This window comes from Eleutherodactylus coqui, chromosome 7 (genome assembly GCF_035609145.1).
Source record: "Eleutherodactylus coqui strain aEleCoq1 chromosome 7, aEleCoq1.hap1, whole genome shotgun sequence".
Lineage (NCBI taxonomy): Eukaryota > Metazoa > Chordata > Amphibia > Anura > Eleutherodactylidae > Eleutherodactylus > Eleutherodactylus coqui.
In genome coordinates, this window is record NC_089843.1 from 59,881,761 (window position 1) to 59,902,099 (window position 20,339).

The 20,339-nt window shown below is 46.3% G+C and overlaps 1 protein-coding gene across 1 annotated transcript in view; it reads left to right on the plus strand.

The window, feature by feature from the left end:
• The first annotated feature begins 7,133 nt into the window (after positions 1-7,133).
• TEC (tec protein tyrosine kinase) overlaps positions 7,134-20,339 on the plus strand; it is a 79,956-nt gene continuing 66,750 nt past the window's right edge. Inside the window, exon 1 of the mRNA XM_066573108.1 lies at positions 7,134-7,192. The gene's annotated coding sequence lies outside the window, so the exon portion shown is untranslated. The remainder of the gene's footprint in view (positions 7,193-20,339) is intronic.

Consider the following 20,339-nt stretch of genomic DNA (forward strand, 5'->3'; position numbering starts at 1 on the left):
ATATACTCACCTGGTCCCGGCAGACGGAGTTCAGCGCGGCCAGCGGCAGTCCTCCTGAACTGCTCTGAACAGCTGTGAGTAGTATGCAGCAGCCGGGGATTTAAAATCCCCGCCTGCTGAATGAGCTGCCTCTAATTGGTCACAGCCTGACCAATCAGAGGCAGATTCCACTCACACACCCATTCATGAATTTATGAATGGGTGAGTGACTGCTGCCTCTCATCTGATTGGTCCCGCTGAGCCAATCATTTTCTGTAATGAATATATTATATGTAGATATGACATGTATCTGATTGTAGGGGCGAGATCCACAGTATATATTGACACAACAGGTTATTTTGTGCTACTGTTTTTTCGTTTGCCAATTTCTTGAAATCTCATCTGCTTATTTCGCACACAAATCTGTGACCCCTTACCATTCTACGTCCCATCCACTAAAGCTCGATTTTCAATTTGATCACACTTTGCTAAGTAATATGAGTGATGCCGCCATAATACTGATAAATCACATTCTCCCCTTGTGGTATCACTATGTTGTAGTGGATTTCTGCTGCATCACAAGTCTGTATTTGTTTCAGACTAGCAATCTCAAGGATTATTCTCATGTTAGACATTTATGGTATATCCGCCGATGGGACCCTCATCTATCTCCTGTACGGGGGTACCTCCATGCAGTTTTTTAGTACGGCAACTCTCCAGTATTTCAGAATTTCTTCCATAGAACAGGTGCATAAAGCAAGTAACACCACAATGGCAGCGGGAGAAGTCATCCAATAGAGAAGGAAAACGCAGCTCCAGCGATCCGGTGTAATTAGAAACAAGCTTTCTTGCATCTAGGTTACTAAACGCAGATGTACATGCTGCCATGCACTCCAGCATGTTTCAGCCAAACCGATGGGCTTTAGTCATCGCCTAGTTATGGGTTTGGGCTGCAGTGTGTAGCCATCCACTACAACATGCTCATCTGCAGTTTTTAATCTATATGCAGTAAAGTTTGCTTTTAATTACACCTGTGTGCTGGAGCTAACTCTTCCTTCTCTGTTGGGTACCTTCACCCACCTGGTTAGATGGGGGCGCTAGCCACTGCATCCAGGTAAAGAGTGAATGGAGAGATGGCAGCTCTTTCCACTCACTTCTATAGGAGTCACTGTAATAGCTTCTCCATTCATTCGCTGCCCGAATGCCCCTATTTTGGCAATAAGTGTAGATTCCAGAGGTCAGACCTGCATCTATCAAACATTTATGGCATATCCTATATATACGCTATATATGTCTAAGGGTGACTACCCACTACAGTTATTTATCACTGAGAAATTCCCAGCGTTTTTTTTCTGCAGGGGTCTATGGGACTTGTAATGTTAAAATCGCGATCGCGAAAAATCGCAATTTTAACATTGCAAGTCCCGTAGACCCCTGCAGAAAAAAAAAAACGCTGCGAATTTCGCAGTAAAAAAAGACCTGTAGTGGGTAGTCACCCGAAGGTTGCATTTCGAACCCAGTTCAGGCGTTCTGCCCCAGGGATCTTTGGATAGCTGAAAGCGGCATCCAGATGGAACCCTGGACAGCTCCATAGACTGCAAGTGGGAAAGTGGTAGACCAAAGCTGCAAGCATGGATCTTCGTTTTAGCAGGTTTCTGTTCATTTCCAACATTTTGGGTGGACAGTATAGCATAGTCATCTGCACTATTTCATGCTGGAATTGAACAGAAACCTGCTCAAACCTGCTTGCAGCATTGGCCCCTGTTTTACTAACTGCAGTCTATGGAGCTGTCCAGGGTTCAGTACAGATGCCACTTTTTGGCAGCCATCCAGAACCCTGGGAAGGAACCTCTGAATTGGGTTTTAAATGCAGTTTGAATTTTTAATTAGGGCTTAGTAAGACGGGCGTTTGTTTGCTGCGCATCTGTTTGCGCAAAACACATGCGCACAGAAATTTGCGTGACCGAAGTGGGCGTTGCACTGAAAAAAAAACGCATTTAGCTGTGTTTAAAATTTTCACATAAAGCGTGGTGCCCGCTATTCCCTGCTGCGGCTGTGACAGCTGCAGCAGGGGATTCCTTGGATGTGAAACCCATGGATGCTGTGACATCTAGGGGTTTCACCTTGTGGTCAATGGGGCTGGCATTAAGAACATACAGTGAGCATCGTGCTCCTGTGCCACAGCTGTGACAGCTGAGGCAGGGGAATTCTTCATCGCCGCAGGGAGTCCCCTTGTCACGCAAAAAACATGCGCAGCAAAAAACGCTCATCTGACTGAACTCTTAGACAGATTAATGAGGACACAAAATAAATGAGCAAAATGCTGTAACTTCAACTGGATTGTCTGATCACTGGGGCAGCTTCACCTTATGGCGGTGCATGCAGGTTCTTCACATCTTTTGTGTCATTAGTTTTACAATACTTTTCCTTACGTTGCGTCACGGTCACATTTCCTGATGACTCATTAATAAAAGCAGAATATATTTGGTGGCCATTGTGGTTACTTGCAGAAGTCTAGTGGAAAGGAGAAATAAGCTGATTGCTATAAACGGGCTTATTGTATTGACCAGCTGTCAAATGAACAGGTGCAAGATCCCCCTGAAGCGGATATAATATTCCAGCTGTCACTTCCATGCATGTTCATCATCTCTCCTCGCGCTGGGATGACTGGTGCTGGGAAGGAGCTTCATGTTAGTTCCACAAGTAAAATTCTTCGAAATCTATTTCTTTTCACCGTTCTTATAAATAAGGGTTTTTATATTAATAAAGTTCAATGGTTTATGAAATCTAAGGCTATGCCATGCCGTATCTCCTGCCCACTTGTCCATGCTGCCAGAATATGGACAAGCTGCAGTCATCACCTGTCGGTAGCACCATACTGCAACTCCACTCTACTATACATCGTATACACTATCCTACCCAAAGTAATCAGACACCTGAGCAAGAATCAAAAGTAGTATTTATTTCCATGTGTTACTCCTTAGTGGGGTCTCTTTTCATCCTAATGACAACATATACTCTCCGTGGTATACTTTCTACTAACGTCTGATACACTTCAACTGGTATTTCTCTCCATTCATCCTGCAAACGCCTGGTGAGTTCTATCTAAGAAAATGCAGGAAGTGTTGTCATTGGATAGTTGCGTTATTTAAGAATGTTCAATGGAGTGATGAATCACGCTACTCCATCTTCAGTTGGATGTACCTGGGTGTGGTGGACCAGCGGAATGCCTTCTGCCTGAGTATGTTGTGCCAACCGTTAAGTACAGTGGATGTTCAGTTATGGTCCTCAGATGTTTTACATGGCATGGTATCAGTCCACTGCTTGTAGTGACAAGAACCATGAACACGGAGGTATACCCTGACATCCTACACAATAATGAGCTGCTGATAATGTGGTAATACTTCCAAAAAGACAACATGCCTTGTCATAAACCCAACACTGTTCTACATTTTTTCGAGAATATAGATGTTCCATAATTGGACTGGCTGTACAGAGTCCGACCTGAACCCTACTGAACATCTTTGGCATGAACTGGAACGTCAGGTCAGAAAATATGAACAGCATCCATCTTTTCTGAGAGCTTTCAAGATGTTTACAGGATGAATGGAGGGAAATACCAGCTGAAGTGTATCAGACGTTAGTAGAAAGTATACCACAGAGGGTACCCAATGTAATTTGGGCCGAAGGAGTCCCACTAAGTAGTAACATCCATACTAGTATTATAAATGCAAAAGTAACTCAGACTGTTTGTTACCTTTTCACGGCTAAACCACTAAAGCAATTAGCCTTAGGATGGGCTCCCACGGGGCAGATATCTCGTGGAATGTCCGCAATGGAACGGCACGGAAATTCCGCCAGATTTATGCTTTGAAGCAGCTTTTCAGCCTGTGGTCTGCTGCGGAAATCTCTCCCCATAGAGAGAAGAGAGCAGGCAGCGGAAATGGCGATACAACAGACATGTCATGGATTTGAATTCCGCAGCGCATATCAGTTTCCGTACGGCTTGTCTGCAGCGGACTGTCAGCAGTGCGTAAACATGATTTTTGCAAATCTCGCTGACTTTGCTGCTTAGTCTCAAGTTTAAAAATGCATGTGAAAAGTCTACACAGAAATTCTGCGGCAATTCCGCCCTGTGTGAACCCAGCCCTATAGGCCCCAAAAAGGAGTCAAAAACATCACAGATAATGCTGCCAAACAACTTCTGCGAAAACAAGCTATAGGGTTTGTTCAAAAAGATCAGACATATCGCTGAAAATTGTACAGTACAAGCATTGTGGATGAGATTTTAGAAAGTCCCATCCATGCTGCAAAGAAAATCCACAGCGGATTTCACTCCTTTAATCCTTTGCAATCCAATTATGGATTCAGGGTTTCCTAGAGGGCTTTCTCTTTCTGCCATTATACAATGATTCCATCTACTGGCTAGAGCCAGGACTGCGGTATGGGACATGCTGGACCGGCCCCCAACAACAGAGCGGCCAGTAATAAACAGTAAGAATACCCTGCCGGACGTCTTCCGACATCGGAGCTGTACAGCCTTCAATCAGAATGTCTTTAGACGTCAGACAGTGGATTGGAAAGGGTTAAATGTGAGGATAAAATCCGTGATGGGTCACAATCCACAGCATTTGGGGCAGAGTTGGGGATGCAAATCCACTAAGTGTCAACATTCACTAAGGCCTCTTTCACACAGGCGTTATTTTGACGCTTAATTAGCTGAGCTAAGAAATAGTGACTAACTCAGTCAAAAATTGGATGAACGAGGAATAGAGGTTATTCTTCGCGATGTCATCGTCCATTCACAAGGCTGGCTCCAGTGAAAAAACGCTGCAGTCCTGAAATTCCTCAGTCAGCAAAAGTACTATCGAATGACTTTAAATGCCTCAGAGGCACCTGTCAGTGTTTAGCAGCGCTCGCCGCTGCTAACCTCCCTCCCCCTCCCTCATACGCTCATACACATTTAAGATCTGCCTAACATTGCACAACTGTTGGTAGTGCTAACCACATAAAAAATACAAGTTTTCTAGGGCAAACTTTTATCAAAATATGTGGGCCCACCTGCAATGACTAGGTAAGTGATGGGCAACTTTTTGAGCTTGGTGTATCAAAATTCGCCAAAAAACCGAGCATACCTCGGGTGGTGTGTCACTTTGAGAAAAAAAACATAAATTTGCGATAAGATGGGAAATGGCACCCATAGCACAGGCCCTTGCCTCTCCCAGCCTCCCCCTCACTTATCTCAGTAATGATGCTGGTGGTTGCTGGTAATGGTGATCACAGGGCCCCCAGACATGGGCGTAACTATAGAGGGTGCAGGGGATGCGGTTGCACCCAGGCCCAGGAGCCTTAGGGGGCCCATAAGGCCTCTCTTCTCCATATAGGGAGCCCAGTACTATGGATAAAGCATTATAGTTGGGGGCCCCGTTACAGGTTTTGCATTGGGGCCCAGAAGCTTAAAGTTATGTCTCTGTGCAGCATGGTTTAGGTATGGGTACGGGTACAGATACAGATAGAGAGGGGGGGCCCAGCTCATGTTTTGCATCAGGGCCCCTGAGCCTTTAGTTACGCCCCTGCCCCCAGAGATGCGTCCCCCGCAGCATTCCACTGATCCCTGCTCCGCCGACCGGAAGTGAGGTCAAAGATTTCCCAGCGGCCTAACCAGAAGTCCCAGAACTAGACGCTCTGTGCCGGACTTCTGTTGTTTTGGCCTACAGACCTCCAGCACAGAGTGTCTACACTACAGCAATGTTTTATCCGCTATTATTGTATCTTGAGGCCACCGGAAGCTAGGGGTTTGACAGGGGGAATGCCCCTCTCACACCCACAGCTCCCGACTGGCGGTTTTCTCAAGGGTGGTAGCAGCAGAGGCGGCATGAATGTCTGCATGGCCTGGCGGCTTAGCGTGAGGGTTACTTGTCCTGTTAGGCATACATTTTATGTAAACCTAATAGGAAAATAATCCCTCACCCTAACCCTCCAGGCCTGGCAAAATGAAATGCAACATTACATGCAGAAACTGCTGCTAATACCTCTCCAGCTGCGGCTCTCGTGCTGGTGCTCACTCCAGCTCCCTCCCTGTCCTGCTGTGGCTGCCTGTCCTATTGGTGCTGCCGCTCCCTCCAGCTCCCACCCTCCAGCGGCCGTGGTCCTACCGTCTGCGCTCCCTGTCCGTTCTTGCCGCCGGCGCTCCGTCTGCTAGTGTCGGTGCCGCTCCCTGCCCTTTTGGCGCCGGCACTGCATGTGTTTTTGCCGAGGCCGCAGGCTCTTCTTGGGGTGTCAACTCTCCCTCTGCTGCAGCCCCTGCCTCTTCTGATGGCACCGAAGGCTCCGCCGCCAACACTGGCTCTCCTCAGCCCACACACGCCCCCCCAGCCAATCACAAGCTGGGGGCGTTACTGAATGTGAAACTCCTGTATTATGTTGCCACCCCTAACTTCCGGTGGCGACATAATACAAGAATACTGTTTTATCCTCGGCTGCTGCACCTGGCCCCTGTATCACATCTTGTATCCAATCTAGAGGCGGTGCAATAGGGTACAAGAGACTCCATGCCTGCCCCGTATCACATCTTGTATCCAAGCTAGAGGCGGTAATACAGAGTACTAGAGCCTCTATGCCTGCTGTATCACATCTTGTATCCAAGCTAGAGGCGGTACAACAGGGTACTAGAGCCTCCCTACAGGGGGTCATTTTTTCGGAATAAATTCTCCTTTTCTGATATTGTAGTCACTTTTTATAACAACGTTACAATCACACAGAAAAAGCTTCTTTCCGTTTCTACAAATTCTTATAGGGGAGGAATTGTTTTTTTTTGTTTTTTTTACAATAAGTGTATAACAATTCATCCCCTCTTGTCACTCCACTAGTACACCACTGGGTGGCGCCGCTGCGTCTCCTTACTGTACAGCAGATCTGTGTGCACCTGTCCTGTCCTCTGAAGTTTTTACCCCCAAACTTTTTGCATAAAACTTTCCTAAACTTCCCTCCATCTTACTATATAAGCCGCACACTGAGCCCGGCTGCCGGGCACCAGCTGCTGCCAGGGGACCTGCTGCCAGTGACCTCCCCTGCTGGGGTCAGACATGCACCGTCCTTCCCGATCAGGGCGGGACTGCAGCAGGTTTCGTCAGCAGCAGCCTGCAGGCTCTCAGTCCCAGAGCGGCGGCTGCGGCGGAGGGTGGCAGCACCGATCCCAGGAGCCCCGGGCCAGGTACAGTCAGCTGCACGCGGCTCTCAGCCTCTGACACTTTATTACCGGCTGCAGTCATTGTGTGACACATTATGCAACATTGTTCAGTAGGTAGAAGTGCTGGGAAGGTACAGAACACTGCTGTGACCTGTAGTCCTCCCAGCTGTGGAGAGAATAGACCATTGATTCTCATTATTACTGTACTGAACTGTAATAAATCATCTGGGACCATTATGATTTCAGCTCTGGAGGTATGTGTGATACTGTATGGAGCATCTCTGTGTGGCAGGTACCCCAGGGGGCATCTGAGGTTTTCACTTGAAGGGATTGTACCAGAATTGGGCTGTATTTACACCGGCGGTTTCTTCTATCACTAGTTCCGTCTGATTGCGATACGGACGGAACTCGCATGAGAAAATGATGGCTGATTTTTCTCTCGGACTGAGAGTGCGGGATAGAAAAATTGCAGCATGTCCTATTTTTGGGCGCTATCACCGATTCTTTCCTATGGGTGTGTGAATGTGTTTTGCATGCGAGTGCGCTGCGTTTGAAACAATCTACAATTTTTTTTTCCGTATGTGTGAGCATCGCAGTACAGTGATGTGATAACTCAGATACTCGGGAGCGCAATATTTCAAACTGATATCGCACTCATCTGCGTGAATACAGTGTCAGCTAAAAGCACCTATGCATCGGATAAATGATAGAAGTCAGATTGGTGGTGGTCTCACCCACTCTGAGAACGGGGTCCCGTATCCACATTCTTCATCACTTCCAGGTGGCTTGCCCCACCAGTGATGACGTCATTGAATGGAGTGATGGCCGCGGTTTTGCGTCCGTCGATCCACTTATTTCAAAAGGCTGATGGAAGTGGCTGACCGCTTTGTTCTCTGTGATCTCCAGCAGTCCTATTAGAATGGAGCAACACTGCGCAAATGTTGTCTGTGCGCCATTCAATCTATATGGGACCATCAGCTACTGGAAGCAGCTGAAAACGGCCGACGGAGCAGGAGCGCTGCCAAGTGAAAGTTCAGGTGCTCTTTGAGCTGCCTGTACACAGACTAAAGCTGACGAATATTGATGACTTCAGGCAAAATCTAACGTTGGCTGAAATTTAACAGTGAACAGCAATTTTTGTCCACCGGTGACAGACTGTCGTCATCGGGAAAGAAGTCAGCCAGGAATGTTCGTCCGATGAAAGGTCTTTCTTCGAAATAGTTCTTCCGCCATCCGGTGTCAGTGACGAGATACGGCCAGTGTGAACAAGTGTCATGGCCAATATGGACTGACGTGTGTATGGCCGCCTCTGAATAGTGTGGGTTTTGGTGCTGATTTGCTGCAGGTATCAACCCAGGCCTTTCAAAGGTCGAAATCCACAGCATAAATTGACATACTGCGGATTTAGAAACCGTAGCGTATCTCAAACTGCGGATTCCATGTGGAATTTTTCCGTTCCATAACGATGCCATTTTTTCATTCTCATCCTAGTGTCTTGTACTGCTGAGGCTGCAGATTTTCTACATTTACGTCCTTATGGTATGTTCCCACAGGGTGAAAATCCGGAGCATTTACAGTACAAGCTATGTGGATGAAATAAAAAAAACTCCTCCACTTGGTGCAAAAAACATTTTGCCCGAAATCCACTACAGAATAGACATGCAGTGGCAGATGGCATGCCAATTTATGCTATGTGTTTTCAGTGCGGATTCCACTTCTTCAAATAAGGGGGTGAAATTGGCACAAAATCCGCACCAATTGGTGAAAAATAGTGGTGGCCGGTCATTTGCATACATTTATAGTCTGGCACACCGTTGTGGCTTATCTGTGCAACACTATTGTGGGGCAGCTGTCAGTGACATAGTATAATAGGATATCTGAAGCTGGCATATTGTTGTTGGGCATCTGTGGTTGGCACAGTGTTATGGGGCATCTATAGCTGGTGCATTGTTATAAGGGCATTTGTTGCTGGCACAGTACTATGTAGGCATATGCAATAAATAAAGCTTTGGGGACACTTTATAAGGGGCGTGTGAACGATTTGTCGGCTGTGTTTCATCCTGAAATGAGAGAGGGATGAGGTTGCTCTTGGAATTTGAACCTGTTTTTCATAAATGCCTAAGGCAGGGCAGCACAGAGGTAATGATACGCAAATAAGGGGTCGATTTTATTGTAGCTCCCGTGCTACAGATAAGAAGCGACGGTTCAGGTTTGGAAGTTCCTTTATCCGGCTGGTGAAACAGGAACAATATACAGATGTAGCAAACGTTAACATGACATTTAATGCATTATGGTTGCTTCACTGCAATGTACAACCCTGCTGTAAATCAAATTATCACGATGCATTAGTTATGTTAACGATTGCTACATCCGTATGCCATAGGACGTGTGATAAATGCTAAAAAGGGTTGTGCGGGACTTTTACTGTTTATGACATCCCTTGGATAGGTCATCGATAGTTGATCCACAGGGGTCCACCACTTGAGGTTCCTACTAATCAACTGATCGCTGAGCCTGCAGTATCTGCCCTGACTTCATGCTGCCTGAACTATAGGCCCACCTTTTAAAGCATGCATGAGTTTCCAACACGTTTTCTGAAATACATCAGGTTCTTCTTACTACTCATTTGCTGCTCTTTGCACCGTTTCATGTCTGTAACTTCTCATTTTCAGATGGTCTTCCCCACTTTTCTGTTTCTATGCTGTTTGCTATCCACTTTCATGGATGTGGTGTGTAGTAAGCCTTTGTTCTGCCAGTAGTTCCCTGTCCTGACATCCTTGCTCATACTTCCCATGCTGCATTGCACTGTCCCTGGTCCAATTAGCTTTTAGGCTGGATGTGAACACACACACACACACACACACACACACACACACACACACACACACACACACATACACTGTAACAGGAGAGGCAGAGATTGTAGAGATCATTAACAGTGTCTGCAGATCTGTCAACCTGCAGCCTGTGAAGATAGCTCCTCCCCCTATTGCTATGGAAATATCTGTGTGTCCTTGTTACTACTGAAGCTCCGTACTTAACAACAGAGAGTGGATTGCAGAGAAACTGGGAGACCTCTAGCGGCAGCCACTTCAAACATGATTTACAGTGGTAAAGCAACAAAATATTTAATGCAAGTATATTATAAACATGATGAGACTAACACAAGCTAGTTGATGAGCAGAAGTTGTCTAAAAAGTCAGAGCCCTTCTAAGGTCAGACTTTGCTGGCAAATCAAACTAGTCAACCAGAATTCTAGCATGAAAAAGTTGCAAATGTGCAACTTTTTAACCTTTTTTCGCACCTGCTTGAAACTTTTTTAAAGTGGGTGGGGCGTTCTTACCCACAGCTTGTCGGTTATACTATAATTTTCACCAGATTTCAGTCTGACGCACAGCCTGGCGCCTCTTAATAAATTTTGCGCACATCACTCCAGAACACTAATTACTTCAAACTAAACTTCTCCCTATGCATTATATACCACTTCTAGATAAGGAAATGCCAGGACAGTATTTCTTCAATTAAGCTGACAGTCTTACAGGAAGTACATGCCGTCTTTACAAGGTACGCCCCCAATCTCTTTACTGCAACTTCCTGTGTCACACGTCAGCGGCTCTTCTTCTGAGGAGTCAGGGTTTCTTCATCTGTCATTATTGGAAGTTTACTTTCATATCGTGACTAAGCCCTGAACCTGAACTTCAGTAAAAGCCTAGGACATTTGTCTGACACCATAAAGTATTAGATCTTTAGTTTATGCTGGACATTTTTGATGCTGAGGGTGGATATTGCTTTAGGGCTTCTTTCGCACACACTTTTGTGGCAGTTTTTTAAAGTTTCTAAAATACCCCCACGAAATTCATGTTTTTTGGTTATTATAAAAAACACCATGGATTCAAAAAATGCGCAAAAAAACCCCAAGCTGTTTGTGTTGTGTTTTATGTTTGCTTTAGGCCGCCTGTACACGACCAGGTCGGATTCCACATGCGCGATCCCGCAGCGGAATCCGACCCTATGCCCGGCTGGTGATCCCCGCGTACATCTTCGGATTCTTCTATTCTGTACTGCAGATGTGTTGGCAGGATAATGCCGCGATGACGCAAATCCCGCGACCTTTCCGCAATGATGATTGTGCTCCAAGTGCTGGTCTCTGTAAAATCCACAGCATTTCCACAATGTGTGAATGGTACACCCATAGGGCTTATTCACAGGGGCGTATTTCGGCCTATATACACTGCCCTTCTGATGCATTGATTTACAATGTATCAGTGCACAGGGGCGTATCTCTGCAGCGTAAAAGCGTCCGCTCGGGCTTAAACGCAATTGTGCACGCCGTAGCGCTGTAAACTAGACTTTTTCCCCACAACTATCGGCATATTTTACTTTACTTTTTTTTGCCCGCAGAATATGTTCATTTGCATGCGGCAAACAAACGAACCAATTAAAATGCCAATTAACTCCAGATGTGTGTGAGGTTTTTTCCAGCGGAATTATGCAATGTTTTTTTTACTCATCTCCGCGTATTTTGTGCACTTCTGCGCACCCCCATTGACTTCTATGGGGACCTTTGGTGTGCAAATGCACAGAAAGATGGAGCAAAAATGAGCATGCAAAATATGTGAATGTGACTGAACCCATTGATATCAGTGGGTTCTATTCACGGCGTATAACGCGCGTAAATACAGTCCGTGTGAAACCGCCCTTAAGGCTTTATTCACATGACAGAATTTCGCCATGGACTTGGGCTCGGATTCCATGCCCAATTCCATGACGGAATCTGCATTGTTTTAGCATTCTATTGAGGGCTTAAACAGATGGCCGTGTTTTTGCCTTGTTTTCTGGCCGTGAGCGTATTGGCACAGGCGCCCATCTGTTGAAGCCCCAAGGCCTCATGTCCACAGGGAAATTATATTTAGCAAATCCCATAGGAATGCATTGACCATCTGCGGTTAATTAAATAGCCGCGGATGGTATTTTAAGTGATTTGCTGATTTCACGCGTGGGTAAAAAAACGCGACATGCTCCTTTAAGGCCTCATGTCCACGGGGAGAATCAGGCCTGCCGTGGATTCTTCATGTAGAATCCGTAGCGGGTCCCTCCTGCCCCGCGGACATGAGGCTAAAAATAAGAATAAAGTCACGTGTCCTGGACGCTGCGGGTCTTTCCTCCGTCGCGGCCGGATCTTCTTTCTTCAGCCCGGCGGATGTGCTCGGCAGGCCGCGCGCATGCGCCGGGCCGAAGAAAGAAGACTCGGCCGCGACGGAGGGAAGACCCGCAGTGTCCGGACAGGTGAGTTTTAATTTAGGTACGGGTGTTCCGCGGTTCCGGACGGCTTCCATAGGCTTCAATAGAAGCCTGTGGGCCGTCCCCGCGGGAAACCCGCACGAAAATGGAGCATGTCGCGGGTTTTTTTCCGCATGCGGATCCGTGCCTGAAGGGAAAAATGACATCCACAAGTATTTAACTATCTGCGGGTGTCCAATGCATCCCTATGGGGCGCGGATCCGCCTGCGGGAGAAATGCTGCAGATTTTAAATCATCTTTACCCCGTGTACATGAGGCCTTAATGCGGATCACGCTTGCGAGAGCTCATAAAGTACATATCTCAATTGATCTCCAGCATGGAAAAAAAAAAGACAGTTCTAGTGCATCTGCAGCAGAAATCCACGCGGGCCCGATTTTCCCCGTGGACATGAGGCCTAAATATTGTAAAAATCTGCGCTGTAGTTCATATTGTGCATTTTTTTTTCTACATGTGGATTCTGAAATCCGTGTTGTGGAAAAAAACAATTGACAAGTCATCACTTGGTGCAATTCCTGCATTAAATCCGTGCCGGGCCGCTGCATGTTGATTTTCTCCATTGACGGGCTAAATCTGTGCGCAATTCTGCATCAAAATCCATGGAAGGACTCTGCGGTGGGTTCAGCCTCGGCGTTCTGCTGTGGATGAACTGTCAGACTTGCATCGGAAAGTGAACAAGACTGAAGGTGTTTGCCGACTCAGCGGATACCAGTTGTTACAACAAACCTGTGGTGTGTGAATATACAAGTTGTGGCAAAAGTTTTGGGACTGCGGCTGCCTTTCCACGGGTGTTGCAGTATACAGCCGCCCGGGAGCAGGAGCCGGCAGGCGGATCTCTATCTGACAGATAGACTGACCACAGAGAATCGCTGTAAATTCGCAGCATGCTGTGAATTGCCGCCCGCAAACAGAGAATCGCAATGATTCTCCGCTCGGGAACAGGGGGGAAGCGCTCTCCATAGCAACGCTATGGAGAGCTTTCACTGCGTTCCCCGCGGCCGGATTATCGCCGCAGGGAACGCAATTCAAACCCGCCCCTGGACAGGCAGCCGTATACAGTGACATTGTTACTCCATAATGCTGGGAAAAGCATTGTTCATCACCAAATTGCTCCTGGATGCTTGGGAGAAGTTGCTCTTGGAGGGGGCTTAGATACCATTCTTTATGCATAGACCAAAAGAACCAGTTAGGTAGAAGATAGTCTTTTATTGGATGAAAGTCGTTCATTTTTGGTAAGCTTATGTCAAGGGGCTAGGTAGGTCAGGTTCATAAATGTGTCTTGCAGCTGTTTGCAGCACGGCTTAAGTACGGATACAGGTGCTGGGGGGGGGGGGGGGAGCTGAACTTGCTGAGCCTTTAGCTGCGCCCCTGCTCTAACTCATTTGAAGGTATGCTAGCAAAATGTAGAACTTCAATAGCAGCCTGTTAATAATTCATCCCACTAGCCCGCACATTATCATACAAAATACTAAAAAAATTCCAATTTGAAAAGAATCCGTGGTCTCTCTAAACTTGTCCTATTAGATCATCTCATTCACTGAACCTTTATAGACCAAGAGAGAATAATAAAAATCTTGCTTTTACAACTCGAGTACAATGCACAAAAGAGGCAAGCAGCAAATGTGGAAGCGCTGAGATAAGAATTCTGTGATCATTAGCATCCTATGTTCTCATGCCTCACATTGCGTCCTTCATGAGCATGAGTTATGCTGATAGTAAGGCAAATGCTCACCCCATATATAAATGGCAGCATCCAGTATAACCATCTCAGATCACACTGGCATAAGTGCAGCAACCTTGTAAAAATGATCTGGCACTGGGATAAAATCCAACTTCTTTATTGAGCAAAAATGGAATCAAGTATACAGGGCTATAAAATTATGGTTCATAGTGCCATGAGTAAGAACCTTCTGGTTTGAAACATGTAGGAAGGAAACCTTTTGAAGTAGGAGCTGTAGCCTTGTGTGAGTGTTTTTCTTTTTGCCCAATATAGAAGTTGGACTGTATTTCAGTGCCAGATTAAAAAATTCTGTATAACTTGTAATTTATTGATCTAAATCCCTGCTCTTTTTTGAGTTTTTAGTAGTCTAGTGGGCGGTCCTATCAATGATTGACAGCGATCTGTGTATACACACTTATACAGAAAATGTTTTCAATCACAGTGAGGGTGATCAATGAGTGGAACAGGTTGCCACGGGAGGTGGTGAGTTCTCCTTCAATGGAAGTGTTCAAACAAAGGCTGGACAGACCTCTGTCTGGGATGATTTAGTGATACTGCACTGAGCAGGGGGTTGGACCCGATGACCCTGGAGGTCCCGTCCAACTCTACCAGTCTATGATTCTATGACTTAGTGGGACTGCCCACTGAACTCCTAAGCACAGAAAGAGCAGAGGTTTCAATGAACACACAAGTCATACTGAACAATATATCAATCTGACCAGCTCCCCCTGCTCTATACCCTGCAGAATACACTGCGACTTCAGTGTGACAGGTTTCCTTTAAGACTGTCCCTGATTACAGTAAATGAATCTGAATCCATTCTTACCATTATTTCTCACCTATTGATAGAGTGCCAACGTATCCTATTCCACAGAACAAAGCAAGCATTCATTTTTGGTCCTTGTGGCAGTGGCTAAAACAATAACATTTCCCCATTGGAGGGAACAGGACAAACCTGCTATGGCATGTGTTATAGATGGGGAAATTACTGTAACCAAAGTAATTGCCGGAAACCATAGGGAAGGCGTACAAGTCCTATGGATATGTTGCTCTTGTTTAAAGGAGATGTCCCGAGGCAGCAAGTGGGTCTATACACTTCTGCATGGCCATAATAATGCACTTTGTAATGTACATTGTGCATTAATTATGAGCCATACAGAAGTTATAAAAAGTTTTATACTTACCTGCTCCGTTGCTAGCGTCCTCGTCTCCATGGTGCCGACTAATTTTCGCCCTCCGATGGCCAAATTAGCCGCGCTTGCGCAGTCCGGGTCTTCTCCTCTTCTCTATGGGGCTCCGTGTAGCTCCGCCCCGTCACGTGCCGATTCCAGCCAATCAGGAGGCTGGAATCGGCAATGGACCGCACAGAAGCCCTGCGGTCCATGAAGACAGAGGATCCCGGCGGCCATCTTCAGCAGGTGAGTATGAAGACGCCGGACCGCCGGGATTCAGGTAAGCGCTGTGCGGGTGGTTTTTTTAACCCCTGCATCGGGGTTGTCTCGCGCCGAACGGGGGGGGGGTTTAAAAAAAAAAAAACCCGTTTCGGCGCGGGACATCTCCTTTAAGGGCATCTGTTGGCTCACTTACAGCGCGGCGTTTGAGGGCTGCATATAATGGGGTCAGGGCCACTGAGCAAAACTGCGATAGTGAAATAATTTTTTTTTTTTTTTTTTTGGCGAAATGTAGTTGAAATGGATCCTCATTGAGTTTCATTGAGAAGTAGATGCTCGGCTTGCAATATGTTTATGTGCATGGTTGCTTATTTCAGTACTCGGCTTCCCATATTAGGAAGGCTGCTACTGGGCATTTGAAATCCCTGCAGATGGCGTTTATTACTCAAATCTCTGCCCCTCATATAGTGATATGTATAGGGAAAAGGTGATTAAAGAATTGCCTAAAGTTAAAAGTATTTACACTTTCCGAGTAGACTGTATTTCTAATACAACAATCACCTCTTATTTAAGGTAAGTACTAGAGATGAGCGAGCGTACGCGCTAAGGCAAACTACTCAAGCGAGTAGTGCCTTAGCCGAGTACCTGCCCGCTCGTCTCAAAAGATTCGGGGGCCGGCAGAGAGTCGGGAGGGGCGGGGAAGAGCAGGGAGGAACGGGGGGGGGGGGGGGGGGGGAGATCTCACTCTCTCCCCCCTGTTCCTCCCTGCTCACTCCGGCAACTCACCACTCTCCCCCGCCGGCACCCGAATCTTTTGAGACGAGCGGGCAGGTACTCCCATAAGGCACTACTCGCTCGAGTATTTTGCCTTAGCGAGTACGCTCGCTCATCTCTAGTAAGTACCCATGCAATACGATAGTTCCATAAACGTTTGCCACTCTTGCCACTTTTGCCATGCCTAAATGTCCACCATCAGGACTATGGGCCCTGTTTGTTATTTTGTGTGTATGGGAGCTATCTAATGAAAGGAATGAGTGTGGAACTTCTTGAGAGGGGGGAAAAAAAGTTATTTACCGAATGGCTAACTACTAGCAGCTGGGAGAATAACTAAACTTTCAGAGTATTGATAGTGAGAGATACTGACTGCCGCACGGACTAACAAACCGATGGCGTAGATTGAATTGAGATCAAGATTGGTTACACAATCGACTCACAGCCACGGCTTATATGCTAAATGTGCTAAATTATATAGCGTCCGTGATGCAATAGTCACTAAGCATCTCATTTCCAGTAAGACTGATATATAGAGGGATCACTGAAAAATCTAAGGAAAGAGGGATATATAAAAAATAACATATCCCCCATTCTGCCTACAGGGGCGCAATAACTTGCCACTATAGAAGTAAAAGCCATCTAATAATATAGGCTTTTTCATTCTCTCTAATTTATTACAATTGATATGGTCAAATCATTAGATCAGACCCCGACCTCTCTAAAGTAATGTTAAGGGAATGAGATCCTTTACCGCACTCTCCCTACTCCCTTTTATGTACCTTACAAACGCACTCTAAGAGGTCTGTTTCTCGAACATTGATCCTCTACTGCCTCATCGACGTTATACGTTACATCTATTCTCTCATTTATATTCAAACTTCCTGATGAACCGTCTGGTGTACGGGGAAACGCGTCGAAGTAAAATATCTCAATCATACATCAGCAGAGAATATTGAAAAGAAAATATTGGAATCCTGCATTAGTAGAGAATACCAGTATTTGAAGTCAGATCTGATCTTCCGTTGAATAAAGGTGATCCGACTAAGATTTCTTGTATACTATCCAGCTAACCGCACTGATAAACTCTGAATTTCATTGGAGTGTTACTAAACATTCACTATAGAGGAAGAATCTTTGTCGCCCGTCTTTAGCATTGACAGATTAAGTCCACTGTATATCTATCTGGAAATCTGCATCTAAAACGGAGGGTGATAACTAGAGATGAGCGAGCGTACTCGGAAAAGCACTGCTCGCTCGAGTAATTGGCTTTATCCGAGTATCGCTGTGCTCGTCCCTGAAGATTCGGGTGCCGGCACGGAGCGGGGAGCTGCAGGGGAGAGCGGGGAGGAACGGAGGGGAGATCTTTCTCTCCCTCTCTCCCACCCGCTCTCCCCTGCTCCCCGCTGCGACTCACCTGTCAGCCGCAGCGGTACCCAAATCTTCAGACCCGAGCACAGCGATACTCGGATAAAGCACATTACTCGAGCGAGTAGTGCTTTTCCGAGTACGCTCGCTCATCTCTAGTGATAACCTATCCTATAGTTCATATTGTGTTTATCTACATAATTAGCAACGGTTAGTCTAAGGGAGAATTACTCCAATCGACTCCACATTATAGAGTCATAACTCGGATACTTATTCCCTGTATACTATTTATACGTCGATTGTTTTTATGTGTTGTACGTCAGGTGTGCCCAATGGTGGTTTATGTTTTATTATAATTACTAATAAACGTTATATTTTATTTAGTCTATTCTGTGCAGGGCCTTCTCTATAAATAATTAGACTATAGCCCCTGTGAGGTATGTACCAAGCTTGGTTGACATCAAGGAAAGTAGAAACCTGCGGAAAACAACCAAACTTTTCTTTATATGTCTTGCAGGGCGGGAAGGTCTTGAAGGGCAATTTAAACTGGGCCACATAGGCTGGCTTCATGGGCAAGAAAATCGCACAACAGTTGTGCATTGTGACACGCGCAATTCTCGCATGAACATGAAGTCCATCCTTTTGAGTGGGGTCATACACATGAGTGATGCGGGAAAGAAAAAGCAAATCGTGGCATGTCCTATCTTTGTGCGTGCCATCGCATCTCACATTGTTTTCAGTTGTTCCAATTGTTTTCTAGAAGCATGCAATGTGAGGTCTCCCATTGAAACTCTGCAATCTTCCCCAAATTGATGCAAGGCGGTTTTGAAACAAACTCTTTGCATCTGCAAGAAAAATGCATGTTGGCGAGCGTGAAATCGTGAAATATATATATACACGCACTCTGTCAAAAAAAAAAAAAACTCCTACCTCCAGAAGGAGTTGTCATTTTTCTGCAAAACTAAGCATGCAGTTACATCCCAGATATGATTAGTGTTGTGGTGCGATTAGATGAACAGTCTTCCCACCTCAGGCCTGAAAGTGGTTCCACCCTTTGGCCTATTAAAGGCTCTTGGAGGCTTCTTGTGTGTACTTGACCTCCTCTTCTGCTTATGTAGAGCTTGTTGACCACTAGACACCTCTACGATGCAGAGAAGTGATTTCACCCCGTTACCAGAGTCTGAGAGGGGCGCATTATTGGGATGCGAGAAGCTGGATGCTCATATCGACACATTGCCCCCCACCTTGGCCGTTCTGACCAGACCGTTGGGAGATGTTGGGACCAGCGGATGTATGAGGGCACACAAGGTGACTGGGCTCAGGATGCCCTCGACAGCCTACCAGTAGAGATGATCGTCATCATCCAACAAGCACGAACAGCTCCAACTATTTTGTTGTCCAGAGACAAGTGGCTCCATTGTTACAGGCTCCGGTGTCTGTTGGAACCATTTCCAGGCACTTGGCTGGAGGACATGTGTCTCACTGCACCCATTACATGTACCGCCTTTGACACTCACCCACCGTCGCCTCCGTTTACAGTGGTGTTGTAAATTCCGAAACTAAATGCTGCGGAGTGGAACCGCGTTGTCTTCAGCGATTAATCCAGGTTTAGTTTGGGCACTAATGAAGGCCGTGTTCATGTCTGGAGACCTCGAGGTGAGCGCCTCAATCCTGCCTGTGATTGTGGAGTAGCACACTGCTCCTTGCTGGTGTGATGGTCTAGGGCAGTGTTCCCCAACTCCAGTCCTCAGGGACCACCAACAGGTCATGTTCTCAGGATTTCCTCAGTATTGCACAGGTGATGTAATTATTGTCGGGGCCTCAGACATTCCCACAGGTGTTCTTACCATAGGATATCCTGAAAACATGACCTGTTGGTGGTCTCTGAGGACTGGAGTTGGGGACCCCTGGTCTAGGGCGACATCGTATATGACAGTCGGTCACCCCCACTATTGGTACGAGGGACAATGACAGCTCAGCAATATGTTCAGGACATCCTGCACCCACATTTGTTCCTCTTATGGCGGCTTCCAAGGGGCATTTTCCAGCAGGATAATGCTGAGCTGCACACACAAGGGGGTCACAGGAATGTCCCCACAACATTGTCACACTTCTGTGGCTGCTAGGTTGCGAGATTTAAAACCTATAGAACATGTATGGGACCATCTGGGATGCCAACTTCGACAGCCTACAAGTTTGCACAATCTAGAAGCTTAGTTACAGCAAATGTAGAGCTATATGCTGCAAAATACCATATGAAATCTGTATGCCTCTATGCCTGCCTGTATCACATCTTGTATCCAAGCTAGAGGCGGTACAACAGGGTACTAGAGCCTCCATGCCCACCCATATCACATCTTTTATCCAAGCTAGAGACGGTACAACAGAGTACTAGAGCCTCCATTCCCACCTGTATCACATCTTGTATCCAAGCTAGAGGCGGTACAACAGAGTACTAGAGCCTCCATGCCCACTTGTATCACATCTTGTATACAAACTAGAAGCCATACGACAGGGTACTAGAGCTTCCATGCCCGCCTGTATCACATCTTGTATCCCAGCTAGAGGCGGTACAACAGGGTACTAGAGCCTCCATGCCCACCCATATCACATCTTTTATCC